Raw genomic sequence first — 7,378 nt, 5'->3', positions numbered from 1 at the left:
GAATAAATAAAAACTGAGTACATTACAATCTTAGAAATATAATGTAAATCATGGAAAATAGTAGCATATCCTCATTTGAAATGCATTTCTCTTTTACAGGCCTACTACTTAAAATAAATATCTATCAAGTAATAAAAAGAAAATGAGAAGCCTGTATCAGAAGCATGATAAGGACACTCATGTATATATATACTTTCACATATTATATACACACAAATGCACAGACATTATATATATATAAAGAATAAGATGGCTGTGAATAATTTGACTAGAAATGGGACCAGAAAATAGACATAATCATACTCTTTCAAGAATATACATGGTATCCTGCTATCCTAGAATAATAAAAATATATCCTTTCAATTAAAAGTATACCTTTATTGTTCTGAAATAAATTAAAAACAATAAAAGTATGTTTGAGGAACACAATAATTTTGTGGAGCTTTCTGCCACAATATTTCATGAAACCCAGAAATTCGATGGTGAAGTAAACTGCTGAGATTTGTGATATGGCTTCATGAACATTTCCATAGATAACTCATGATAACTAAAAAAGTTGGTCCCTGAGTTGAGCCATAACTTTCCGTCATAAATTTTCTTATGCCTTTCTCAGAAATAAGTTTTGCTGACTATAGCAAGATAGAGAGCAGTGAAGGATAACACCCACTCTGGATGGCAATTGCTATTCCTTTTTTCATTGTTGTTTTTTGCTTATTATAGGAGAAATATGTTCATACAAACTTAATTTTTAAATTAAAAAATGCAGATTTGTGACATCCAGATGCTACATAAATTAATGTCAACCCTACTTAATCATCCTTTAAGAGGAAAAAAAGAATCAAACTAGAATAGAAATCAATTGACATTACTTTCATCCTTAAATTTCATTTTACTGATATTTAAAAAGGTTTGCTACTGTTTGATATGAAAATGAAATATCTCCCTCTTGTGCTAAACAACTAAGTGATCTTTTCTAAATTGATAAACTGTTATTTGACATTTAAGCCTTTGTTTTAGCATAGCTTCATGACAGGGAACGCTACCATCTTGTTAGCACATCCTCCATAGGACAAAATTGGTGGGCAGAGAGGCCTACTCAATTCTTATTCTAAAAGATGGCTTCTTACAGGCTTCTTGGAGGACATCAGGACAGAGAAAGAAACACCTCCGGTGAGTGTTTCCCATTGCTCATTGCATTTACTCAATCACATTGTTCCAGGATTCACTTTGTAGGTGCTATTACTGGAGCTACACAAAGAACTTCTCAAGTCCTTTTACTTGTTGCTATAAGGACATTTAGAAATCTACACAGCACTTCTTGTTACACTAGTCCCCAAAGAAAAGCATCTTGCCTGTGTCTATATACAGCAATATTCTACCGAAAAGTACTTGCTCTTGATAGCCTGTCTGCCTAGTCCCTGCAGGAGTGATTTAGCAGTGGCCAGAAAACAAATAAGCTTCATCAGAAGCACAAAAATTAACTAAAATCATACCTTGATTTGGCTTGTGAAATTTTAACAAGGGACTCCATATAAATCCCAGAGGCACTTCAGCTCTTTAATGGTTTAATTTTAATTTAATTTTAGTTTCTGAAGATGCTTTTCATGGTAGTTTCATCTACCTGAATATCACTTTGAAGTATGTGCTAAATGACCACCTTGCAATTAGGTCAAGTGATTAAGAAGACAGCCAGATGGTTGTTTGGTTGTTTAATCTAAATGAATAATGTTAAAACTCTCTCTCACTCTCTCACTCTCTCACTCTCCCCTCCCCTCCCCCTTTTTAAGAAGTATGTATAGCAATTATTACACTGTTTGTATATTCTATTAAATCAAGTCTGACTGATAAATGCTGTTGATGATGTGGTTCTTGATCTCAATACAGGAGAGGGTTAATATTAATTTCTTTATAATAGCTCCTGTTTAATATTAAACTATTCCCTCACCACATTTTACTCTTGAAATGTTAGAGAACAACTCTAAAGAAAAATAGGCATAATGATACATTATTTTAGAAAGATAAAGGGGGAAGTGCATCTCCATGAGAAGTAAAACTAATAAATTCAATCATTTAACTTATTTTTCATTGGCATAGAAATTTTCACTTCACATGAGAATAGTACCACCATCAGATCAACAGGTCGAAAAATCATGGACTACACAAAAAATTATCAAGTTTTATATGTATATGTGGATACATGTGCATACACATATATATTTGTATATATGACTTCCACAGAATTACAGCATCACAGAATGGTTGAGGTTGGAAGGGACCTCTGGAGATCCCAGCAACCGCCCTGCTCAACCAAGGTCACCTGGAGTACCTTGCACAGGATTGCATCTACAAGGTTTTTGAGTATCTCCAGAGAAGGAGACTCCACAGCCCCTCTGGGTAACCTGTTCCAGTGCTCAGTCACCCTGACTGTCAAGAAGTTTTCCTCATATTAAAAATGTAATGTGTTGTGTTTCAGTTTATGGTCACTGCCTCTTGTCCTATATCTGTCCAGCACTGAAAATAGTCTGATCACTATCTTTTGGGCTTTGCCATTCATCCGGGTTAAATTCATTCCATTCATGCCATTCATTCAAGCTTAAATTCATCCTTAAATACATTTTTTATGCACTACTTTGATTCAAACTCAGTTTGCTGTTTCCTAATCTCTGCTACTCTTGCATTTCTTTCAGTCTTGCTCATGGCTACCCATGATGGGAAAGTGTGTGGAAGATCCCTGAATATATCCTTTGTCAAGGTAGAGAACTTTCTAGCTTTACCTGGCTTTGCAAACATACAGCAGAGAAACGAATAACCAACCAGACAAATTGCAGCTTTTTGGAAAATCACAGCTATGAATCTGTTCGATCCAGCAATCAATTATTCAAGCAACATACTGCATTTCCTCTGTACACAGTTTTTCCTGAAAGCAGAGTTGCCATCCATGAATTGGATATATAGACTCATGTATCAAAATAAATCAAAATTTACAGAACATGTGTACCATAGCTCCTATACACTTATTGCTGCTAGTATAGTCCTAAACAGAAATATTTTAGCCCTCTCAGCCACTGCTTAAGGACTACTGGAAAATTTAAGGAATGGCTGAATTTAACCCAAGAATGCATTTTTTTTCTCTTCCGTAAAAGTGAAAAATGAACTCATTAATACGATAGTGTTAACATTCTAAAATATGAGGGAGAAAAAAAAAGCTCTAAACAAAGCTGTTCGCTCTGGGTTTTTGAACCCAAATTTTCTAATCTATCAATGACACACAATTTAATCCTAATATCCAAGCAGAAGCTTGAACCTGTAGAACAGAAATTGTTTCATTGTTAATCAAAGCTATAGTTTAATATGATTTAGAGCAGCAAAATAATGCTTGCCTGTAGATCTTGATTACAGCTAACTGACATCACCACCTCTATTGCTTCTTCTGCTTTGGAAACCAATTGACATTCAGTTCAGAAATAACTCTGTTTGCTCAGCCAAACTGACTTCAATGATCTCCCTGTAAGCTGACAGCTGGCTTGCAACAGATGATGATGACTAATCAGTTGATCATGGCTGAAAACAGAACCATGCACCTGGAACCATCTTAAACTTGTATTTCTATTACATTTGGAATAGTTAAGGAGGTCTCAGATACCTATAGAATAACTCTGTTCAACATGAGCTTCTGCAAAATCAGTTACTTCCAACTAAATTTGCATATCTGAGTTTACCTGTATCTATTTGGAAAATGTTTTCTCTATTTTTGAAAGCAGAAGCATTCACATTATCATCAATATCCACAGGTTTTTTTTTTTTTTTTTGTCCAGATTTTTTGTTATCAGACTGAAATAAAGACATTTATAATCAGAGGTTCATCTCTTTAGTGAAAAGGCCTTCTATAGTTAGCAACAGACTAGTAAAATGTTTTCATTTCAGTTAGTACCAGAACAATTTTTTTCTTCATATTGCAACCTTTTTTATTTTTATTTTTATTTTTATTTTTATTTTTATTTTTATTTTTATTTTTATTTTTATTTTTATTTTTATTTTTACCTATTCTTTTGCTTTCAAGATTTTATGTACTATCTTTCACCATTTCCTACATAAAGCATATATCTTGTACATTTTGACATAGATGTTTGTCTTAGCCACTGAAATGCTATTTTTTTTTTTTTTTGCATATGTTGCTCAAATGTGAGAAAGAAAGGTGAAGTATGAGTTCATTTTGTTTGCTGACATGTGAAATAAGAAGTAGAATAACAAGCTCTTCATTAAATGTATACTCAGTTTACACAGCTGGATTGCTGCAACTTATGCCTCGTCATATATTTAGAAAAACTACCTAGCAAAGTCAACAGTTAAATAGGCAAAGAGGATCAGCATATGCGTCCTGTTATGTGATATGGACCAACCAAGATTTTTGGACTTGTCTGAACTGCAGGAAGAAGGAACCTACAAAACAGGAAAAAATATAACTTTTGATTATCCAAAGACATTATGACTGAGATGATTGAGTGCATTGCTAAATAATTACTTATATAGGTATTAATATAGGTATTTATGTTATATGCTATCTAGTATAGCCTCTGCTGATTTTACAGCAGGCAGTAGGCACTGGATATAATTCTTCAGAAGACTAAAGAAATACTATCGGGGAATTACACCCCAGTTTTATCTTGTAACAGATATTTATTAAGAAGTAAAATGTTTTAAGAGAAGGTTCTGTCTGACTGAACAGAAAGGTATTTGCAAGTGAAGGAGAAAAACTGGTTTACATCTCCAAATGAGACACCTCATCTAGGTGTTTCAATAGACCAGGAAAAAAAAAAAAAAAAAAGTTTTTCTAAAAGCAATCTGTGAAAGTCTCTGTTTATTTCTGAGCTGTTCAAAGTGGAATTATACTCCTTTTTGAAGAATAGGTTGGTTGGCTAACGGTAGGATTTTATTTATGTGTACAAATACATGATAGGAGGCAGCAAAACAGGTGGGGACAGATTCTTCCAAATTGTACCCGCTGAAAGGGAAAAAGGCAATGGGAACAAATTGAAACACAGGAAATTCCACTTAAAGTAAGGAAGAGAGGGTGCTCAAACACCGGAACAGGTTTCCCAGAGATTTTGTGGAGTTTCTCTCCTTGGAGATATAAAAAAATCTCGATTGGCATAGCCTGGGGCATCCTGCTGGAGTAGACAAACTCCAGAAGTGCCTCCCAACCTCAATGAATGTGTTTGTGTGAATGCCATGGAAGCACCTCTGAAATGGGTAAAATTGCACTTTTCCTGGGAGCAAGCAGGAAAGAGCTCAGGAAGAAGAGCTTCTAGAGACTGTGAGATTAGTGAGCAGATGATATTCAGAGGAAGGAACTTGAGGTCTGTACTTCACCCAGGGCCTGTGAGTGAAGAGAAGAGAGAGAGTAGCCAATAGCCAGGCCTGAAGGATAAAGGAAGGATAAATATAGCTTGCAGCTGGTGTAGTTCTTGCAAATGAACCTAAACATTTTATTTTTTGTGACCTCATCACATCAAGGATTTTTTGAAGTTGTTGATCTTCAGATTTATTGTACATTGAAATTCTGGTTGCTGATGTGCCAGCTACATTATGAAGTCAAATCAGCTCTTCAGACAGGTGCATATTATCACCCACACATCACAAACAGAAAATAGTTTATTTTATGTTCATTACTATTTCACCTATTATTGTATTATCTATTATCATTGTGTACCATCTCCAGAAGTCGTCTCAGGAATATCTTCTGAGATGTTATGAACCATATTTTACATCATATCAGTATGAAAAACTGGACTTGTGAATTTTCCTTGACTCTTTTTTTTCAGTCACTTTGAAATATCAGGATCATGTTTTGCATGAAAACAGAACAGCTGAATAATGTTCCAATCAAACTCTATAATCAAGGATATGTTATCTGCTTGTTCAGTATAATGGCCTCATAGTGCTGGCAGATAACATACACTACTGTTTTCATCAGAGTATTCCTGTTTTCTTATCTGTTTTGAGAGCTAATGAAAATTTAGCATGTCATCAGCATACTCTGTGGCATTTTGAAGAACATCAACTGCTTTGTAGTGACATAAAGAAGCTCTCTCAAAATTATCTCAATGCCTTTTCAATGAGAGAATCCCAACTGTGTGAAAATTTCCTCTCTCCACTTGTTAAAGAGTGGATTGCACTTAATATGAAAACAGACAGAGGAATAAAAATACTGTTACTAGTTTTGGAATAATGGAGCCATTGCAACACATCAAGCCAAGATGACCAAAAAAACCAAAAAACCCTTGCTTTCCAAAGTTTAGGTAGAAATGTAACTCATGGTACATGAGAACCAAATCTCAGAAATAGTAATACTATGAAAATAGAAGCATTGAATTGTTGTAGCCATAGAAACCTTAATAATACAGCTACCTGCCATTGATTACACACAGTTTAACATCTTTCTTCAAACACATACCTGAGGTCATTTCACCTTATCACTTAAAATTGTGAATTTTACCACCATATCTGTACTTGTTACTGCTCCATAAGTAAGAATGGTACAAGATTCCAGAGATAAAAATGCATACGCAAAATAAAAATAAAAATAAATAAATAAAATAAATAAAATAAAAAAGAGAGGCTAAGAGCATTTAGCTACTCTTCTGGCATGAAAAAGCCAGATAAGGCTGTACTCTTTCAATAGCAGCAAAGGATAGGGGAGAGTTATATACTTTAGTTTAGAAATCAATTGCCTCTTAGTTCTCATTCTCAGAGAATCATGACTGTTACTCCACATTTCTATGCAGACACTTAGACAAAAATATTACCGTAAGAGATTATAGCGGAAGGCCTTGTAGTTTTGAAAGATGATGGAATTCAAAATACAGTTTGCAGAAGATGAGGTGAAGTATCATGAGATCATTTCATCTAGCCTCTTTACTCAGCCTTTCCTTTTTCTTTCTTAAAAGAGTCACACAGAAAACTGCTGAAAGGTGCAAAGAAGAAAAGAGCTGAAGAATCAAGGTTAACTCCTTAACTCTTCCACCACAGAGAAAGGGTCACAATCCCATACTGAAAGAAACAATAACCTCACAGCAGGAAGATGGGCTGGGACTGAAGCAAGAAGAGAGAAATTCTTTACAGAAGAAAGGGAACTGCTCTTGATCCCTTCCTGGGCAAAATGGGAAAGAGAAAACATGGAGAAACTTGAGATGACTGTTAGTTACCTAAGAATAGGAGAAAATAGAAAAAGAAGGATTTAAAGCAGCTGGGACCATCAGAGACTAAGGAGAAGTTGTAAGGTAGCGGAGGGACTCTCCTTATTGCTGTTGTTAACACAGGAGAGCCATCTTTAATATAGTACTTTGTGAATTCATTTTCCCACCCAATACCAAAAATC

Source organism: Nothoprocta perdicaria, unplaced genomic scaffold (genome assembly GCF_003342845.1).
Source record: "Nothoprocta perdicaria isolate Ctin4 unplaced genomic scaffold, notPer1 scaffold_303, whole genome shotgun sequence".
In the NCBI taxonomy this organism is placed as follows: domain Eukaryota; kingdom Metazoa; phylum Chordata; class Aves; order Tinamiformes; family Tinamidae; genus Nothoprocta; species Nothoprocta perdicaria.
The sequence above is the reverse complement of the archived record's forward strand: the minus strand, read 5'-3'. Positions refer to the sequence as shown.